This window comes from Gallinula chloropus (genome assembly GCF_964237585.1).
Source record: "Gallinula chloropus genome assembly, chromosome: 4".
Lineage (NCBI taxonomy): Eukaryota > Metazoa > Chordata > Aves > Gruiformes > Rallidae > Gallinula > Gallinula chloropus.
This window is the reverse complement of record NC_140088.1, coordinates 53,999,039-54,021,891: the sequence shown is the minus strand read 5'-3', so window position 1 is coordinate 54,021,891 and position 22,853 is coordinate 53,999,039.

The window sequence follows — 22,853 nt, the reverse complement described above, 5'->3', positions numbered from 1 at the left end:
TTTGCCTTTTGGTAATCTGATCAGACATTCATATTAGGTATCAGCAGAATAGCTTTATTTGGCCTGTATATGAACTTTACTACTGATGCAACTTTTTCTACACTCATTAAAAAACCCCCACAACTATAGCTGGATTAAATGGCAGTTCAAAAGATCCCTGACAATCTGGCTGCTCCTATAAACTCATTACTGGGTTTAGGCCTAAAGCATGGCTTTTTTTCTTCTCCTGCCTTTTTTTTTTTTTTTTTGCGTGTGTGTGTTTCTGAAATATGAAGACAGCATATTTGATGTGAAATTAATACTAGCTGTTTCCCAGAATGGCTGGTAAAAAAAAAAAGAAAGATTTCTATATGCGTGGCTTTAAACTGTGTTTCCTTTAAATTCCCTGTGACACAGCCTCTGACTGTCAGAGCATAACTGTAACATCAGCATTCTTGCAAAGGTACTGGTAACCGCATACCAGTGCACTTAAACTCTACATTTAAAGGAAAATGCAACAAAGTTTACCAAAGAAGATAAATATAGCAAACAAATATGACAAATAAATAAGTGCAACAAATTAAGTACATATACTAAAATCCTGAAACTGTATCTTCTTAACCTATGCTAAACTTACAACCCAAATTTTCTATACTTAATTTATTCCAGAATGATTATTTGCCAAGAACTGATAAATGGAGTCTTCTTTCCTTGTAAATAACCTTTATTTATTCCAAGCAGAAGCTGACTACAAAGATGCCAAATAATTTTTTCTGCTCCCCTGAGAAATATACACATTTTTGCAAACAAGTAGAATACTTATCATGATCGGTGTTAGTTTACTTTTATGTATGTCTGAAGAGCTGTGGACCAGAAAACTGTATGCTTACCACATACAAGTTAGCCAAGAGAAGGAGTAAGGCATGACCTAAGGTACTTGCATATTATCCTCAGAAAGCATTAAGCAACGCTAACATACTGAGGTGTCAATGGATGGGGCTGTTGGAACAGGACAAACTTCAGCATTTATAGCCCCATTGAGGTCAGTAACAAGCTTTCCTCTACCCATAACTGGCTTTTTTCCTTTGTTATTTTTATATCAGATAAAACACAATATTGCATGGGTACACATGTCACATTAATGCATCTAGTCCATTTATATGTTATATATGCACGTGGTAAACTTATAGCATGACCTGAAAAGTCATTTACAAAAATTTCAGTCAGCACAACACTGATATATGTCTCTAGTTTAAAAACCTTGCTATCTACTTTTAAACACTGCTTTCTCTAGATCTTTCTGGTTTATACAGGTTACAGCGCCACAAGTATTCTGTACATTCACGTATAAAATTGTAAAATAAACAGTGTTTTGAGCCCTCAATGCCATAGTATTTTAATCAAAAGCTATACAAAGAGTTTTCCAGTGAGAGAATGCTTTTGATGTGTATTTGACAATACCATTCATAAGTTATGGCTATTAATGGTTTATTCTTTTAAAGTAGTGACTGTATTTTAATTTTCATGTAAATATGCAATAGCTCAAAGAAAAAACTTCTTATATGCACAATATTATACTAGCAACAATACCTCATTCTAAATAGTTGCATTTAATCTCCAAGTCTGAAGTTATTTTGAAAGACTATGCAGTAAGTGGGGAAAGACTGGATAATTCCTAGGTTTTGGATAGAAAATTGTCACTTCTCTGGGCTGTCTGAACATGGGTACTGAAGAGACACATAAATCTTGTTTCTCTTTTGTTGCAGGAACCCATGGATTGTCAAGATTTCTTATCTGGTGGAAGCAATAAACCTAAACAATATGAGTTATAAACACAATCAAAGACAGATTCAACACCATCAAGTTGGAAGGGTCCCATAAACATCACTGAGCCCATCTCCTTGCAAGACTACCTAAAGCTAAACCATGTGACTAAGAGTTGCATGTCATAGGAATTACTGTATCAGGAACCACCTAAACCAATGCAGAACAAACCTCAGAAGAAGCAGTGCATCAGTCACCCAACCTGAGCTGGCTTTGGTGCCCAGTAACTCCACACACCACCTCTTCCATCCTGACTGGCACTATAACAGGTGGAGCCCAGTATCACAGACTAAATGAATTCAGCATGCTTTTTAGGGACACTTGTGGAAATTTTATAGACATTTCGTGTGGGTGGTCCATAGACCAAGGGAATGATATCTGTCTATTACAGAAAAGGAAGACCAGGGGAGTGGTGGTTAATGAGGATGCATTGGATAGTGTGGTACCTGAGCTTTATCTATTAAACCACCTTTATCTCAACCAGAGAGTTTTCTCACTTTTAGCCTTCCAATTCTTTCCCCCATCCCACTGAGGGAGTGAACGAGCAGCTGTGTGGTGCTTAGTTGCTGGATGGGGTTAAAAAACAATTGTGAATCAGTATTTTTTTAAAAATACAAATTCAGAGATTATAACGAATATATTCTTTTAAAATATTTTTTTGTTTCACATGCTGACTCCAAAAGACACATCAGTACTGATGTGACATCATATTGATTTGAATCTGAATTTGGCTTCAGGCTTTATTCATATTTTCAGAATTCATTATAAATAATGATTGGCTCAAGTATGCATTACTTGTGCTTTATGATGGTTAGAGTTAATGGGACTTGAAGCTATTTTAGTTCCTATTATATTGCTTATCCTGGAGGTTTCTGTCCTCAGGCAATCAAGATAAAGAGATATTTTGGTCCTCAGAGGGCATTGTTCCTGTAAAAAGGAAGCTATTGATGATATTGCAAACAGGCACAAAGCACCTATCACCATTTCTGTGCCCATTTTTTGAAACTTAAATGAAAAAAAAACCCATGTTTTCAAATCTGAAGACTGACTACTGTTTTTTTCCTTTACTTTTATCATCATGCCTGGATAATTATTGCCAGTGTTCCAAATAAGTGCAAACAGTGCAACGGACTGCGATTGGAGCCAGACTTGTTGAGCCTTTCCCAGGGGGCCCTTTCCTGATGGATGGCAAGCCAACCTGTTGCACTGCGTGCTGAACAACAGCTGGTGTAGAAAGAAAAGCTCAGATAAAAAAGATGCCTTCCATTTTTTCTCCAGCTAGCAGTCAGAAGATTAGTAGCTCTGTGATGCATTTACACTGAGCTTCAGACTAATCTACATGGTTAAGCCCACAGAGATGCTGTCATACAGATTGCTACTGCCAGAGAAAAGCATCAGCAGTTGTGGAACAATCCACATCTCAGGAACACAACTTTTTTTACTTGGTGACAGTAAAACAGAGAAATAAAACTGTTCTTACAATTGCTGTTGCTCTCTAGTTTCCTCACCACAGTGACGAGTTTCTTGCCTGGCACAAAACTCTGCCAGCCATTTCAAATATTTCTCTTTGGCAATTAACACAGCTTTTATTTTAGCTAAGGTTAATTTTAAATGGAAAAATACCATGAATAGCAAATATTTGGAGCAACTTGAGCACTGATAAAGCAAATTAACTTAGTTTATCTCTACAAATGATGAATAACTCCTCAAGAAGCCTGTCTACCTATAGAAAGATCCAGGACAAGGCACTCACTCAGAAAAATCTAATTTAATACTTGTATTTAGATATGCTGGAACTGGGTTGGATAGGTAATAGATGCAAAGGAAGCACTGGAGGCAACCACTCACAATATGAACTGAAATGAACTCTCTTCTTCTTGAACTCTTGCAGCAGTTTCACAGAAGGTTTGAGAGAACTTTGAATAGGAGGGATAAGAAGAACAAACTTTGCATTTTTCACACTAGACAGCTCTTCCACCTCCTGTGATATTCCCAAAGGAATAAGCAGAACTGTCTTATCCATGTTCCTATGGCTTTTGTCACAGCGCCGCAGTATCTCCTGATCACAGGTAAAGACCTTTCAAACCCGGGTAGCCTGATCTTGGATTGTAAGTATGAACTGTTATTCCACATTTGAAATCTATGAAATTTGTAGCACGTAAACTGAAGATGGGATGGATGACACTGAGTTCAAAATACCAGCTACTGAAATTTCAGAAAGTTTTTTTTTTTCCCTACAACCAAAAAAAAAATTTTTAAAATAATGGGATTAAAAATCAGATAAGAGGAATATTTGAGCATTCTTTGTACTGTCAATTGCTCAGAAGAATTTAGAGTTTCATAAGGAAGCCAGAGTTTGGTAAATGCATGCATGCACACACATGTGTATATATACAGATATATTTGTGTGTATGAACATCTATGATCATATAGGCTATAAAACTGTCAATACACAGTGCACACTTCTGTTCCTCCGGTTTTATAAAATACAGATTTTTCAAAAGGAAATTAAAAGAATTAAAATCTCATGTTTAGTTAATTATTTATAAACATTAGATTCCTGTATATAATTAAACAAAATATAGAAACTGGCTCACCATTCAGTATCAATGAGGTTATCTACAGAATACGACAGTCATGTATTTTCATTTTTTAAATATCCTTAGATCAAACACCAAGATCCTACGTAAAATACATGTCAATTAATCAAGGCACTTTCTCTCCCCTCAAACTGCAATACTTTGAAATATTTCAGGGCTAAAAAGCCAACCCCTCACACTGCTAAAAAGATTATTAACAATCCAGTTTTGTTGTCCTTATTCAAGTAGTTTCCCATAGTTTAATATATACAGTTGTCACACAAGACAAGACAGGACAATTTGGAATGAAAATGATCCAAATGAAGACTTTTGGAAAATGGATAGTAAAGTACTCAGTGGTAACACAAGTTGAACGCTCTGACAGGGACAGTGGGGAATGGCAGTAGGGGGCACATAGAGAAAAAATCATTCGAAACCATAATAGTTTACAGAAAATAAGGTATAACATGTTCACAGGCTGGAAAAGAATTTAAAGACAGTAAATGCAAATAATAGAAACCGTCTGTTATTAGCCAGGTGTCTGTATATCCATGCACCTGAGTAAAACAGATCCCTGGCAAATGGAAAGAGATCAAGAAAATAACTGCTAACACAATGCAAACCTGGTAGTAATGGTGCTTTTCCACTTTCTCCTCCAAGATCCACAAAAGAAAGTGTCATGTGCTGGGTTTCAGTCACCTCAGTTGGGTACACACCTTCTTCCCTTACAACCAGTCTTCAATCTTGACCAAAAAAATTGCTGATATTACAGCAGCCCTCTGAGATACATGGAGGATGTGGCCATGCATTACAATGAACCAAAACGTTTCCAACTAATTTTCAGTTTTATTTTCCATGATACAAAAATTGCTTCTAACGGTTCAAAAGTAAACATACCTGAGTACCATTTTGAAATACCATATTTAGTGCCTAGTGGCCATCGAAACTGAAAAATGTGAGCTATGAATATTCACTCAAATGTAATAAATGTCCCTTCATTGAGTTTTTAACTCTCTTCTGGAAACCTTCCACGGTTTAAAACCTTAACATTTTTGATCTTATTGTGCTGGTCAGTGTAAAAACAGTATCAGGTGTTCCATGACCTGCTGATCTGTGAGCAAACACTGGTTTCAACTGCTGTGCCCACAGATGCTCCCATGACATTTTTACAGAAAAATACAGTTGCATCCATTCTGCTGACATGGATATTGCCGTAGTTAACGTTAAGGACATAGCTCAAGTTAACAGTACTAATCCTGGTCTTCTAAGATATTCTCAAATGACTAATTTCTTCTTCATGTGTTAAGATTAACAGCGGCATCTGGTCAAAGAACATAACATCACCTTACACGGGCATCACAGGAAATTGGGGAAAACTTATGACTATTACATTTCTCACAAACTTATTATCTCCCTTTCCAATTACGGTGTTGTTTTCACAACACTGGCACCAGAGCTGCTTCTATCTAGGTTAAATATCATAGAATAGGGAGGAGGTATTAACGGTAACAGCAATAACAACAAAAGTGAAATTATTTGCCGTGTTTTAGAGCTACATTATAATGTGTAATAGACTTTTTAATAACGTGAAATGAGACTGATTTATAAATCTCCAGAATGACATCTGAAAAGGACTTAGATAGGCTGGTAAAAAACAAATGGCAACTAATGTATCTTTCACGTTGGCTGTGGCAGTGATTTACTATGTTGTCTGCAATGCTAAATATACATCATAAATCCCTCCAACAGAAACCTTATTATATTCATCCATCTCTTCCCTACGAGCCAACAATTTCTTCTTTCATAAGCTTTATTGTATAAAAAGGAACTCATTATATAAAATAAAATGCAGGCTAAAGCCAGTGATCTTACATTAACCTAATGAGGACTTTATCTAAAGAACGCATACGGGAGATACCCTGTGGTTATGTTACCGTTAAAGACTATTTATCGAGTGACAGTGGGAAAGCTCTTTTTGTGGAAGATAAAATGATACAGGGCTTTTTATAAACCTACAACTGATCAGTTTTCAGCTTCGGTGTAAGGCATCGTATGCAGCCTATTACATAATACAAATCTGAAAGAAAGACCTCAACAGTTCGCAAAGAAGCATGACTGGAAGGAGGAATTATTTGCTGACTGCAGCAATATGAAGTAATTAGAAATGCAAACAGAACCTTAATGGACAATTAATATCAGCGTGAAAAGGGTCTCCTTTCAGTCAGTTGACAATGAAATTCAGACCACTGATGTCCACGTTTGATGTTTTTGAAGCACCCCATGCACTGTTCAGCACATCAGCAATGGCAGTAATGGGCAAAGGCACTATGATGAGGACATGCCCTCATCCACCACAAACTCCCGCCACTGAACTACTGTCCTGTGAAGACACTTTCCTCAACCACTGACAGTATCAATCTGATGACCACCTACAGATGCAGTGCTGAGTGGCTGCTGACTGGTAAGGGCTGGGAGGAGAAGGCATTAATCCTAATAGGACTATTAAAGGGTGTTGGACTAGATGATCTCCAGATGTTCCTTCCAACCCCTATAAGTCTGTGATTCAACAATACCAAATGGATGCTTGAGAAAGTGGTTGTCAGAAAGAAGTGATAATCAGTGATGTATTGCCCAGATCAGAGAGGCAAGTGACTCTTGAGAAATGGGCTTGCACACCAATAGTCTCAAAACAGTGAAATTGCAGGCAGGCAATTAAGGAAAAAAGTTAGCCAGTTTTTGCTTTCAGTGTATTCAGAGTATCTGAGGAATGAGATCCTAAATTCCTGTTTGAAATCTGTACTATGTACATTATTTCTTTCCATTTTGTTCCTCAGACTGCTGAGGCAGCTGGAAAAGATAGCAACCATCCCTCCATTGTTAGCATAGCTGCTTTTGGTGATTTTCCAGAAGAATGCTACCCAACCAACTCTGCCTGCTTGGCAAGATGCACATTTATAGCATTTTAGAATCAGAACTGGATGAGCAGGAACATGTTTGTGGCCTTTTAACGTCATCACAGTTTTTACAGTGAGATTACAAAATCAGAAGAGGTCTCCACATGTCATTTACAAAATGGAAAATCTTTTTTTTTTTTACCTTTTAAATTATTCCATATTTGTTTAGGAGGGATAAATCACAAAAAATTATTGAAGGACAAGTTTCAAATTTGCTTTTAATTACATGTGTCTAAGTTATTGGAAAGGAGGTTTGATGGCTACACTGCAGAACACTTTTGATTTGTTAATGTAGAGTTGCTAATTGAAAAGAAAACTAATGATGTTTTCAGCAGTGACAGTAAGGCATTACTGTAAGTAATTGCTTCATTTGTTAAAAATCGTTTCTTATTAGATCATGGAAGCTAACAAAAAAAAATCCTAGGATTTGACATACCTGTATCTAAAATTGGTTGTTAATGATTTGTTTATTTTTAATAGAAATCACCTCAGAAAGATGATTGCTTGCAATTCTGTTTCTAAGCAAAAGATAAGGACATCTCATCACCATAATTCTTCTAGAAACATATTATACGAAGTTTCTTCTTAAAAATGGTCCACAATTCTTGCAAAATGGAATTGTTTTACTTCATGTCTGCTGCATTGTGTTCATTTCTTTTTGGGGCAGGGTGCGGGAAAGAAAACCAAACCATAATAGTTTTTATATTTCATCTTTCTACTCATTTCTGCAACAAAGAAATTAAACGTGCTAATGGTGCTGCATAGGTTTGCACATGATGGAGACTGGCTTTCTTCTGGATGGCTGAATGCACCTGTCTACCCATGGGCAGTGGGGAATGAATTCCTGGATTTGCTTTGCTTGAGTGGCTTTTTCTTTAACTGTTACACTCTCTTCATCTCAGCCCTCCAGTTTTCTTATTTTTACTCTTCTGGTTCTCACCCCGCATCCTGCCAGTGGGGGAGCGAGCGGCTGCATGGGGCCAAGCTGTCAGCTGGGGATAAACCATGACCGCCACGCTCTTTTCTTTACTTCCCTCTCTAACCCCTTGCTGCGTGTTCCTCTCATTTCTCTTTACATTCCCTGAATCATGAAGGCCAGAGACGGATACTAAATAGCAAAAGCATACATCTACCAATCACGTTACCTCTATTGCCAGAGCTAACCAGAATGACCCTGTTTTGCCTTGTCCCCGAAGAAAAGGGATACAGCTACTAGCAGAACCCAAATTTCTATCTTCTACGTACTCAAATTCTCTGTGCGCAATCAGAATTTTTAATATAGGTGATTGATTCTTACTGGTGCAAGTAAAAGGATGTATACTGGCACCGCTCGTATCAATCATGTATATAAGGAAAATTGGAGACAATAATTATACCTGAGTGACAAAGCAGCATTATGGGAAAAGCCTTGGTAACCTTCTCCCCTTAAGCCCGTGCTGCTTATGTAACACACTATGAGCTTCTTTCCTTCCCCACAAGGACAGAATTATTTCTTTTGTATTGCTACAAAGCTGCTGTTAAAAGGCAGGTAAAAGGTACCAAGACATCCAACGTGCAGTGGCAGTTCAATCTGACCTTCCCACTATCCTATCAAAAAAAAACCCCAACTTATTTCAAGCGCTTCTAATACAACTTGAGCTTTATAATAGACATGGTATCATTTTATTTGGCACTTACTTCACCTCTGTGTCTATCCATACTCTTGCTATATTCTGAACAAATTACAAAACAAAGTTAAAACCATAACACAACCGTGCAACCTGCTGGGCCACAAATCACCAATACTCTGAAAAGCGAGTTGGGGTGCAAAATTGCCACACTATTACAGTTATATGTTCAAGGCGCCAATGCCCCCCAAAGGGCTTGATAAGAACAGCAAACTTTATTATACTTAAATGCATTTTAAAAAGGAGGAAAAAAAAGCTTCTTATCTCCCAGAAAGATAAGATTGGAAATAAGAAGTGGAATCATTTAAATTCAAAAAACCAAAAAAACGCCCAAACAAACCCTCAAGTCCAAGTATGTGCTTGCTCACTGTAATTCGTCTCCCAAATCACCTCTTCCCTTGACTGTTTTCCCTTACTGCATTGTTTTCTCCATTAAAAAACCCAAAAAAAACCAGCAATCCCCCCCCCCCCCCCCCCCAAAAAAAAAAAAAAGAGGTAATGATTGCTGGGAAAAGGATTCCTCATATTTTATCACTTTCAAAGCCATGGGCATAGCAGACTCCTACTTCCTGACCACAGACCCACAGGTGTTATTGCCATGAGTATACTAACTCTGTAGGGAATAAGAAAATAGGTAGAGCAAAACCAAACCCACACATTTTAAAAATATCCGTGAATGTCAATCTTCACTGTTAAAATACACTTCTTGTCTTATATCCACTGTACAGCTACTTCTAAACCTACAATAAGGATGTGCATTTTCAGGTACCTCACAGGTTACAAAGAACACTGGAGCAAATAAATGCTTGCATTAAAATCACACTAAAAGTTTTCTCATGACTGCTGTCATGTTGGCTTACTGCACATTCAGGACAGGACTAGTCCAAATTAACCTTAGGTAAATGTGCAGTACAGATGTCTGCATCTCAACCCCAGCTTCTTTGGTAGTCTGATGTTTCAGGGAACAACTCATCTCTTTCTAGCAGATGTCTCGGATAATTTGCGACCTGAAAGTGCCCATATCTCTCCATTCACAGTAGGGAAAACATAGCATTATCATCCTGGGCATAAGCGTCTATACTGACATCTATATTAACTAAAATGAATCCTTACCCAGAAAGACTAACATTTTTCAAGATTTTGCCAGCTGTTTGTACATCATTTGTAAACAGTAAGAAAGAATCATCACAGCATGACCGTGTTAACTGAACAGGGAAACTACACAGTATTTGTATGCATCCACTGAAGAAGAAACTATGGATAGTGACCTTTCTGCAGTGACCTGCACATGAAATATTTGTTTACTTAAATGTTTTATCAAAGAATTGCAACTAACTGGTAAATTTTTCATGAATGGGCAAACAGGAGGATTATTTCCTTGAATATAGAGTTCATCAGAAGGTGTAAAAGCACAGTTATGAATCTGCTTTTCACAACTTTCCTGTGAAAAGGAGATTATGACAGTTTTACAGATGGGTACATTTAAGTACAGAAATATGCAGTCTAAAGCCTGGCTAACAGGGCAAGTTATCTGAAAAGCTAGGTAAGTACCAATTTTCCTTTCTGTCCTATTCTGTGAATTCTATGTATGTGACACTGACTTGCTGGAAATGATACTTACCAAAATCTCTCTTAAAAAAAAAAAAAAAGCAAAGCAGAGAGCCTTTTCCCCTTTGTAAGTTTTAGTTAAATGTGCATTCTTTAATATTTAAAAACAAACTTGTAACCAGTTCACCAAATTCATATGCTTTGAATATTCTCTCGAACTGATTCATAAAGCATGAGATAACTAATTCACTGACCTTAACTCCGTGATGAATGTGCTAAACTTTATCAGTCATACCTTGTGCTGCAGGAGCTTTTCCACTCGAATAACAAATATGCTCTGCCTTCCTTCATGTTTGAATGGTATCAGCAAAGAAAGAGTTGTCTGCTTGATTTGAGTTCATAACTCATTCTTCACAGAAAGCTCTCATTTTTTTCCCCCCCTCTTAGCTCCTTAAATTGTCTCTGGCTTTTCACAGTACATTTTGGACTGGGTTTTTAGAATACCTTATAGAATCAAAAAAAGCCTCATCAAGTCAAACTAAAGAATTTTGTCTTCTTCACAGCAAATACATCCTAGTGAAATGCATCTTTAAATAGTTTTTTATACTGCTGTGTTTGACAAAACACAGTTAACATAAAACTAGTATGTAGTAACAAAACCTAATATGCAGTAAAACAAAAATAACATGTAGTAACATATCTAGTTATTGCCTGGTCATTTTGTATTTTACCTGTGCTGGGCAGAAGCAAATCTGGTATTGTCGTGGTTTCACCCCGGCTGAGGGCCAAGATCCACGCAGCTGCCTGCTCCTTAAAGGAAAAGAGCAGGTTAAAGGGAAGGGGGGGGGGGGGGGGGGGGGGGGGGGGATGAGAAGTAAGGGAAGGGAAAAAGTAAGAGGAAGGGGCAAATAACCCCAAAATCAAGAAATTAAGAGGCCCGTGGGTTGGGATAAGGATAGTTTACTAAGATAACAGAAAGATACAATGTAACAATACTAAAAGGACTTCAAAGCAAAAATATATGAAGCTGTTGATACACAATGCAGTTTCTCACCAAACCACACAACTCAGGCCGTGCCACCCAGAGCCCGTCCCAGAACCCAACCGTCCCCCAAGAACCGCGCGTCCCAGAGCCACCCCAGGCCTTCCTCCCTTCAGCCCCCGATATCCTGGGCAGGACGTAACTGGCGTGGAATACTCTCTTTGGTCAGTTGGGTCACCTGTCCTGGCTTCGCCCCTCCTTTCTCATGAAGAGCTGAGAAAGTCCTTGACTGTCTGACAGCAACTAGAAACATCAGGGTGTTATCAGCACTACTCCCATTTTACTCTCAAACACAGCATTCATCCGCTGTTACAAATGAAATTAACTCCATCCTGACCAAAACCAGGACAGGTATAAAAGATGACTCTTGACAGGTTCCCTGGATCCCTACCTACAAGGCTGACCTCCTTTGCAAACTACCATGCATGCTCTTGTCAGTAATAGGGAGAATTCCAGGGGACTATTTTTGGTGTTTCTAATTTACCTTTCTTCTTCTAAAACTAAAGCACATCTCTTTCACCACATCATGTTTCAAAATAAAAGTTATCCTATAATTTACTATTTGCCAGCATAATACCATATAGGGGAAGGGTGGAAATGCTTGGGGGTTTGGGGTGGTTTTGGTTGCAGGTTGGGTTTTTTTGGTAGAAAAACACTTAAGAAGTAATCTTCAATGAAAGTAGTAGCATATGCTTATATTCTTTCAATTAGTCACTTTAATACTGATAAGTTTCATTTGCAATTCAAAGGGGACTGATAAAGTTCACTGCTGCCCTAGAACCATGCCATAGAGCTCCACTTTTAGTGGAATTTCAGTATGACCCAGAGCCTCAGAAAACCCAATGGTACTGGAAAAATAATGCAGCAGATAAAAAGAGCTTTTAAGATTGAAATAAAAGAAGAAAGTAATGACCTCAGATCTTATTAGTAAAACTAGCTGAGAAAGAGCTGATGGGAAAAAGAAAAAGGAAAAAAAAAAAAAAAGACCGAAGCTGTCCAAGAATATTTTGCTAGTTTAAGTGTTTTGGTGAAGGTAACATTATACATTCAGGTACCCCCCTCCCCCCCACCCCCATTCAGAAGGAGTGGTAGAGCCGTATTTTCCATTTGTGATAGAAAGGAAAAAGAACCACAGATTCCTTAGCATCACTTCTGTCTGTATCTTCAAAGGACTTCAGGATTTAGGCTGAGAAAAATTTAAATGGTGAAGCACTAAGCTGAGGATTAGTATCAACTATTCTACATATCAGAAAAAAGCAACTGTCCATCGTAAGAGTAAAGCTCAGTGGGCAAGAGGCAAAGTGACTCCCGGGCTGGTCTAAAAACTCAGAGAACCCCTAAAAACCACCACTTCCTCTTCCAAGATCAAGAACCACTTTTTCCCCTTTCTTTCTCAAAGCTACACAGCACATTGCACACAACTGAAACACAGAAGCAAACCAGCATGCAATTCTACTCCCAGAAGAGAGAGGGTATGAGAGAGGAAGGAAGGATGGATGGATGGATGGACAGAAACCTGCATACAAACCACATTTGTCATGTTGCAATTTGATCTACTGAGGAAAGGTGCTCAGATATCAAGACAAAGGGTACAAAATAAGAATCACATACAAAACAAGAATTTTTTTCTATTATTTTTAGTAACCCCCAAGACACAGATGTAAACATATAGACCTGGAGGTGGCACCAGACTCACATACAGCATGACCTTTCAAGTGCTGTAAGGCACCAACAGACCGATTTAGCACATTTCCTATTTAACATATTTGATGTCTCATAGAGAGAATGTCCTACAGTTAATTTGTCAATGATAGAGTGGTGTCTTACATCATGGTGACTCTGCCAGATGAATTTCTCAGATCTTATTGAGACTACATTTACTTGAAGCTTTATTTAAAATGTTTCCTCTGATAGATTCCATCAGCAGAAGTAACTGTCATAACTACAGCTAGGCCATAAATGCTATCTCCCAAGGAGCAACCCCTAAATCAATATTTACAAGTGAGCTACAAAAGGTCTCAGAAAAACCCTATAAGCCTGCAATACTGATGTGGGGGAAATATGTAATTGGCTCCCTGGAAAGCCTTATCGGACAACAAATATTAGTTCACATAAAATTGTCCAATTAGGAGGAAAGTAAGGAGAAGAGTAATTTTCCCTAAGGTTTTTCTTTAAGTTTTTTTATCTAGTTAAATATCACCAATATACATATCATTGGCAATTATTACTGAGGTAACTCATGATCTCATTTTTGAAAGCACATTTCAGCTTTACAAAACAAGGTTTCAGGATTACTAAATATTTTGTCCCTAGCATTTTCCATTTTTTTCTGCCAATAAGGAGAAACTATTGGATAGCACCACAGCAAAAAATTACATGCATGACTACACAAAGTTCGGGACAAGAAAGAACAAAATACTACACCTGGAAGACCACAGATGAATTGCAACCTACATGTACAGTCAGAGCTACAGGAGAAGTTCTGTATGTACATGAATAAAACTGCAGGTTTAGATATGGTCTTCTTTCTGATAGTCAAGGTATTTGAATCAGTTGTTTAAGTTATTCAATCAGTTCAAGCCACTATAATTTATCTGTACTGTAAGGTGAACATGATGTTGATCAGTTTTCCCTTCCTCAGCACTTCCGTTGTCATTTATACAAATGATGGGATAAACAACATGATTTAAACTTGGTTTGAGGGCCTAACAAGGCCAGTTTCAGCAAGAGCAGAGTATTCTATATGAAAAGTTCTAAAGTTGTGATGAAGCAGCATTTTCTAATGAGAAATTTGAGGATTGTTCCTGAGCTGTACTGACCCCTGACAGAAAACTTTCATAACAACTGTGTGTTTAAATGTTCTAGGTACACAGGTTAAGAATGAAGACCTAAATAAATCCACAAAAGAGCAGGCAAGGGGAAGGGATACAAAAAGCATTGCATTTCTGTGGATCACTGATTCAATTAATGTTGCATTTTGATGTTTTTCACAGGATATACATAGCCACCAAACAAATGCATAATTACCCTGAATTTCTCAATCATGTCACTGAACAGCTTACAAAAGCTGTTTAATTTTCACTTGAGAACACTGACTTTGAACCCACACCACGATCATATAGTTTATCAACACCGAGCTATTTGAATAACAAAGCAAAGTTCTTGTTTGAAGTAGAACTCCAATTCAGTCCCGATATTTCAGCTTTCAGAAATGCTGTCTTCTACTTAAACACAGGAGCGCTTCTGTGATTTTATCATTGCTTCTTCAGCACGGCCAACGAACCCGGCAAAACTTCCCAAGCGTCAGTCCTTGGGGCAAGTCCACCTTAATAGTTTTGCAAGACATAAAGCATCAGCGCAACAGAAGCACGCCCGCCCCGCCATGCGTGAGCATAACGCATCTTTTCTACACGGTAGCGCATGGGCAGCTGCATCCACCGGTATTTTCAAAGTGACATTTGTTGGTATCTCAGCAGACACTATGTATCTGTATTTCCTATGCCATCCATCTACGTGCATCATCATGGAACATGCCTCAGAAATAAGGACAACAGAAGTTTTGGCTTATGTCATGCCCACTTAAAAGGTAGTTAAGGTCAGAGTTATTTATATCCTCCTTTTCATCATACAGGTCAGCTAAAACCCAACAAACTACTTTTGCAATTTGTGCACTGTGAATCTTCCTCTTAAATAAGGAGAACAGAGAGCCAGCAATATTGTGCGCAGTTCTGGGCTCCCTGGTTTAAGGAGGACAGGGAGCTACTGGAGAGGGTACAAAAAAGGGCTATGAAAATGATAAGGCAGCAAGAATATTTCTCTTACAAAGAGAAGCTGAGGGACTCAGGACATTTGGGACTGAGGGGGAATCTTATCAATGATTATAAATACTTGAGGGGGTAGGTGTCAGGAGGATGGGGCCAGGTTTTTTTTCAGTGGTGCCCCGTGACAGGACAAGAGGCAACAGATAAACTTGAATATAGGAACTTCCACCTAAACATGAGAAGGAACTTCTCTACTGTGAGGGTTGCAGAGCACTGGGACAGGCTGCCCAGAGAGGTTGCGAAGTGTCCATGGAGCTATTCAAAATCTACCTGGATGTTGTCTTACCAGGCTGACCTAGGTGAGCCTGCTGTGGCAGAGGGGTTAGACTAGATGATATTTTAATTTTCAGAGTATCAGCTTGCATTAGGAATACTTACGGGGCACTCTCTAAGATTTATACTGGAGCCTCTACAGGTAAACAAGCCTTCTTCTCACCACTCCCCACCTCTGTTTTGGGACCAGGGCAGTGAAATTACCCAGGGAACAGTAAAGAATTTCCCAGCCAAACTTCATTCCAGAGTAATTACAACCACCTGGTATACCAGCATTTCGTACATGTGCTGAGAGGTGAAACGAATGTGTTGTCTTTTTGAATGCACTCAGCAATAATGTGATTTTACTTGCTGCTGGGTTGTATTAATACACTGGCAAAAGCATGGGGTTTTTTTTAAAGAGGAAAACTAATACTGCTTACATAAGAGAGGAAAAATCCTTCAGAAAATCAATGTAATGAATTAAATTAATGCAAGTAAAGCAGAGATTTTGTATCAGAAAAAGGGAAAAATAAAGAAAAGAAAAAAAAAAGAATGTGAACTAGCAGCATGAACAGAAATTTTCCTGACCCAACAGCATGGAAGCTCAGCTTCATTAAATCACACAATAAGTCTTTTATTTTATTTATCCAATGAAGAGGGCCAAGCTATTTCACTCATGCACTAGATGTCAATTCCAGTATTTACCTGCTACATTATCTCACCCAAAAGCTGTTAAATGGCATGCATCTGTGTTGTCCTGCAGGTACGGGAATCTTGGCAGATTTTCAGAGTAATTAGAAACCAAAATCATAATTTGGAGAAAGATACATGAGCATCACAACTATGGCTTTTAGGTCTGTACCACAAAGCAGGTTACTGTTACTTGAAAGCAGAAATTCCAGGGGACTATTTTTGGTGTTGCTAATTTACCTTTCTTCTTCTAAAACTAAAGCACTTCTCTTTCACCCCATCAGGTTTCAAAATAAATGTTATCCTGTCACTTAACTCTTTGCCAGCATAATACCATACAGGGGAAAGGTAGGAATGTTTGGGGGTTTTAGGGTGGTTTTGGTTGTGGGTTGGTCTTTTTTTTGGTAGAAAACCAGTTAATAAGTAATCTATGGCTTTTTGGTCAAGCATATTACTGCATTTTGGTCTGTACCGCAAAGCAGGTTACTGTTACTTGAAAGCAGCAGAAAGCAGAAGCACGTTTAACAAACCGTACATAATTTGGGTTCGGTGAACAGGTTGTGTGCATCAGAGTTTGTCAGCTGTTGGTCAGACAGTCAAGTTACACCAAACAAATCCTTCTTGATTTGCAAGGTAATGCTCCTGTCACTCACTCAGTGGGTTCCTTCTCTGCTTGACTGAAACCGCCTCCTAGGACCACAGTGATAAGTGACCCTCAAAAAAAGCTCTTGCTAAATGATGCTACCAAGTATCACCTGAAGCTACGGTACTTCAAGAAACCCCGGGGCACTGAATTAAGCAACATATTGGGGATTTCAAGACACGTTTTCATTGTGATGCCACCTGGAGTCTTATAGAATAATTGAGATTCCACAACAAAAGAAACAGACTAGTGCTGAAATATGTGAAAAATTTATATGCACGGCCATCATACCTTTGTCTCTCTGTTTCCTCCCTCCTTCTTACTGACATCTGCTTGTTCTGAAGAATTAATGCCACTAATCAAAAAATAACAGTAGAAAACCAACACATTAAAGTCTCTGTATCTTATGAAATTTGAAGAGCAAAAAAATTAGAAACAAAGGAAAGCAACACAAGAAACTCCCCAGTAAGGTGAGTGGTCTGGCAAGAGCATGGTTCTGACAGAAGCGAGACAAGATTCTGTTTAGGAATCCCATACAATCTCAGCCACCTTTCCTTTCATGTTTCCTTTGTTTTTTCCCAGTGTTCACACCTGTCGGATCTGGGATGTTGAATGGTTTGCATACATCTATTCTGCTTAGTATCTGCTGCCCACAAACTTGTAAAATCCCTTTCTGCACTCTTCTTGGACCAAGTGATTCCTTTTCTGTTTTAAAGTTTACTGACATTAAAGCTAAATCTGTATCTAAGCGTACTTCTTTTCAAAATGGCATTTCATTTGACAACGGAAGATCAAGATGTGTTTTAATGAACTCCTTGAATGCTAGTGAGGAATGAATTATTGCTCCACCCATGTACTCAGACACTCAAAGCCAGGACTGAAGTGTGAGATCTTTCTCAAGCATTTGTAAGCTTGTAATGTTTTAGGAAACACAGCTTAAAATAGAAATGGCCATTTCATTCCAGGTGCTTCTGTTTTAAGTGTGATATTTTTGCAAAATAATTTTAATATATTCATTGAAACAGATTTTGTTCTGGTCATTCTGTATCAAAAATGGGTAAGTATATGCTTTGATTTTTAATGAGCAGAAAGTTGTTAGCCATTTTTCATAGAGGGGTGTGACTAATTTTATTTTATAACCTTGGCTAATAGATAATTAGGTGTTTCACTCAAATTAGCTCCGACACAGCTGGAGGCAAAGTGGGAGGAAGCAAAAAGCTGGCTTTTGCCATAAATTTTGTACTATCAGCTTCTGAACACCTCTGTGAAGCAGCTGATAGGAAATGCTATATTGGATATGCATAACCTGTGTGTGCATTTTGTTAACGGTATTCTCAGTTTTTAAGTGAAGAGAAGCTTAATAAAAAAAAGCTGTGCAGAGGAGGAGGATCTCCCATAGAGATCATTAAGTGGATCACTGAAGCTGTACAAATTTCAAAACAAATTCCCTGGATCAGGTACTTCCCCAGGCTTCACGCAGAGCGCAGTGTCATCCCTTAGTATTACTGCTTTGATGCAATCCCCTCACAAGGCAGCAGTTTAAGTTTAAACTGTGACTCTCAGTCTGGCCCCCACCGGTTGAAGATCAACTGCCTACTGCAGTAGCTTCTCCCTAGCACCAAGCACCCACCTTTGCATGATTTTTGTCTGGTGGCCATCAGGTAATGTCGTGCTGGAAGAGCTAACGCCACAACAGTACAACTGGGAGACGGGCTGATGTGTACTGTGCCTAAGGCAGGCACAGGTACAAAGGGGAACGTGCACAGGCCACACCAGCGTGAGGACTTCCGCAACATGCCATGCAATGCCAGTAGCTCTCACAAAACCCAGGAATCTCCATTTACGTAAAGCTATTAGCGTTTGAAATTGTTATTCTTCAACTAGCACGTTAAAAAGAGCGTCAATCATATATCAACGCAGTCGCTTTAATGTAGTGGTCTCAACGCTGTACGTTGACACATCAGAGCAGGCAGTAAGTCAAGAAAGAGCCACCTACATTTTTCTTCTATTTATCCAATTATCTCTTATCAGAGCTGAAGGACATACTGTCTTCTTTTGTCTCATTTCTGCTCTTTGGATCAAGGATGCTGCAAGTTTGTTTTTGTATCATGTTGACGTGAGATCGCATAGCATGACAAGTTTAGCAGAATTTAGAAAGTTGGTCAGACGCCAATATATAATTTCATACTTATGCAGAAGATTATATATTGTGCTTATGTATTATGTATTTCCTGTCACAGCCTAGTAGCTTCTTCGCTAATTATTTTTCCCATCTTCTGCAACTCATGTTTCTTTTCTTACAATGTCTAAAGTAAAAATCTGATTAGTTTCCCAGTAAATACAATAGATGTTTTAAAATTAAACAGAGAATATATCAATATATCAAAAGACACACCAAACACACCCCAAAAATGGGGCTAATTATCATTAATTCAAGTCTACAGAAGTGTCTAATCAAGAGATACACATGTATTTTAGATTACTCAAACTCACCATTAAATTTGCTCATTGTACTGGATGTAGTATTTCTGTTTGGTTAGATAGCTGATACCTTGTTACCTATAGCACGTTTCTGTTTGTACCTGTACTGATCTTTTACTCATGCTTGTGTATTTACGTGTTTGCAGTCTTTCAACATCAGGTTAGCTGACCAACAGATTCTAAAAGCTCCACCTCTGAAAAGCCTCTCTCAAAACAGCCCCTCTTGAAAGCCTCAGAAATCTAGTTACATCACCTCCTATGTAGAGCCTGCAACTTGAGATGTCTTATTCCAGCGATGAAATAACAATCACTTGCATCACTTGCACATACATAGTATCATCGGTAGAACTTTGATTTTACAATTATCTTCACTAAATTATTCAATTATTCTGTGATTTCTGTGATTTCAAACCAGCCCAAACTTACAAGCATCTTAGAAAAATTTCCCTTTCACCCAGTATCACATATTCCAATACATCATCACCACCTTGGGGAAGTTTTACTGCTTCTTTTACCCAGTCAATAAAAACGTGTACCTTTTCTTCCTAAGTCAAGTACCAAATTCTGCAGGTTTTCTGTGATGTCAGCCTATCTTCACTGTTGCCACAGCTTTCAAAACCAACAGCAAGCCACTTTACTTTCTTGATGTTACAGGATAAAGGCTCCATGATCTTGCTTGGTAAATTTACATAACTTATCATGTTCTTCTAGCATGGATATTTTCTGATATCAAAAAACAAGAGAAGATTTTTTTTACATGTATGTCTTTCACTCATTCTTCATCCCATACGTATGTACACATATTTCTGCACAGATGCGACTATTACCATTGTATCCTGACAATGCCTTTAAAGCCTCCCAACACCACCCATGCTCCTTGCTGTAGTTCTCATTTCTCTCATGCTTCAGTGCAAGTCTGCCTCTTGGCAACCATTTTGACATTTTCCTAGCCAAAAACAACTACCAAATGATCATCCCCAGCTCTATTGATCATCTGGCATCCATCCAGGTTCTCAATCAATCGATCTCTTGCTGCTTCTGAGCTCCAAACGACTGATAATGTTTTGCCCTGCAGTACCATACCATGCTTCTTCATCCTCTGCTCTCTGCAAATTGATATTGTGCTTCCCCCAATTTATCTACTGGCTTTCTTCCAAGCCAGGGAGTCCAGTAAGGTTTTTAACAGAACATTCCTTCCTCCTGTGTTTGGCTGTGATAGCTAAATTCCCAACTGCGTGAAGAAGAAAGGTTAGCTCTGAAAGCTAGTAAGGATTTCTGCTGAGAAACCATCCATGCCAGCAACTATCCCTACAGATAAATTGAAACAATGTCAATAAACTTTCTTCAGGTAATGTCTTCAAGAAGGAAAAAAGGCAGAAAGAAGTTGTCCCTCATTCAGTTTTGGTAACATGGAAATTTCAGTCTTCTCCAGAAGGGTCTGAATTTCTCTGCAAAAACTTTAAAAAACGTAGTTTCAAAGAATTACCAAAAAACCACCCAAACCCCAAACAGACAAAAAAACCCCTACTTAAATTCAGCTCCATGTTTTTGGAACTTCTGCAAATGATTAAGGACTGCACAACAAAGGAATAAGCACTTCTTATATACGGCCTTCCAGGTTGTCTGAGATCCCCGTTTTGTACCTTAGGGTATTTTAAATGGCTATCTAAATTATATTATTTGGTCACGTCAATGAGGATGCAATAGCACAGGTAGCTGGAAGCCTCTTCACACTTCCAGAAACAGGTATAGCTTCAGATACAGAATTTACATTAACCTGAGGGGGTTGAAGTTAGTATTTTATAGAAGTTGGTGTAAAGTTTATACCCTCCACTTGAACAGGTTGCCCAAAGCCCCATCCAGCCTGACTTTGAACACTAGCAGGGATGGGGCATCCACAACCTCTCTGGGCAACCTGTGCCAATGCCTCACCTAAGGAAGAGGAGTTTCTTCCTTATATCTAATCTAAATTTATCATCTTTCATCTTAAACCCATTACCCCTTGCGTTATCACTACACTCTCTGATAAACAGTCCCTCTGCAGCTTTCCCATAGGTCCATACTGTAAGTCTGCAATAAAGTCTCTCTGGAGCCTTCTCTTCTCCAGGCTGAAACCCCCAAACTCTCTCAGCCTTTTTATAAAACATGAGGTGCTTCAGCCCTCTGATGATATTCATGGCCTCCTCTGGACACAATCCAACTGCTCCGTGCCTATCTTGTACTGGGGACCCAAGAGCTGGATGCAGTTCTGCAGGCGTGGTCTCATGAGAGCAGAGAAGAGGGTTAGAATCACCTCCCTTGATCTGCTGGTCACACTGCTTCTGATGCAGCACAGGATATGGTTGGCTTTCTGGGCTGTAAGTGTGCATTGCCAGGCCATGCTGAGCTTTACATCCATCAACATCCCCAAGTTCTTCTCCTCAGGGCTGCTCTCAATCCACTCTCTGCACAGGCTGTAGTTGTGCTTGGGACTGACCACTTCTGGAGCTTGTCCAGGTCCCTCTGCATGTCATCCCTTCCCTTTAGCATGCCAACTGCTCCACACAGCTTGGTGTTGTTGGCAAACTTGCTAAGGGTGGACTTGATGTGCACCCTTGTATAAATGCGATGCATTTCTGCTATACACCCAAGGCATGAAAGCTATACTTTTAGTATCATATCGCACATCTGTATATTTATTTGCAGTCAACAGCCTAGCAAGGAGGTAACTGAGTTCAACATGGAAGTGCCTGTTATCAACTCTGTTCACATGCATGTGTGTCCTGCCTTATCCTGCTTTGGATATTTATAGAGCTGGAAACTTTTGGTAATAAGTATCTCAAAACTTTCAGTAATTATATTATGCACGAGATGTAACATTAACGCTATGGGGAATAAAATACTTATCTTTGAATTCTTTATAGAAGACTAAGCAGACAAGATTGTGCAATAAATGCACCCGACTTGGGTACTGCCACTACTTCTTCCCACTGATCCAAATGGGCTGTGGTCTGAACGCTCTTTTAATCTACAAACACAGGTTATGAACATGTCCAGTGAAGGCACCAGAGTGTAAATTCTCACCATCTCACCATCAAACCAAAACCTACCGACATTATGTACAAGAGTACATGATGCTACAGAAACACTGAAGAATGAATTCCTGTTGCTTCAGGGATTAAGAATGCAACAAAAACTCTACCAATTCCTGATGAATCAAATTAGAGAATATTCTCCAGTTTTTAAACAATGTTTATCTAATGCATTACTGAGATCTCCTGATGAGCTTATTATAACAACATTTCACATTTAAAATACTTCCAGTTAAAACTGTCCAGAATGTATCAGTTAAATGCTGCAGTGGCTGTTAGCAAGCAGGTACTACATTTCA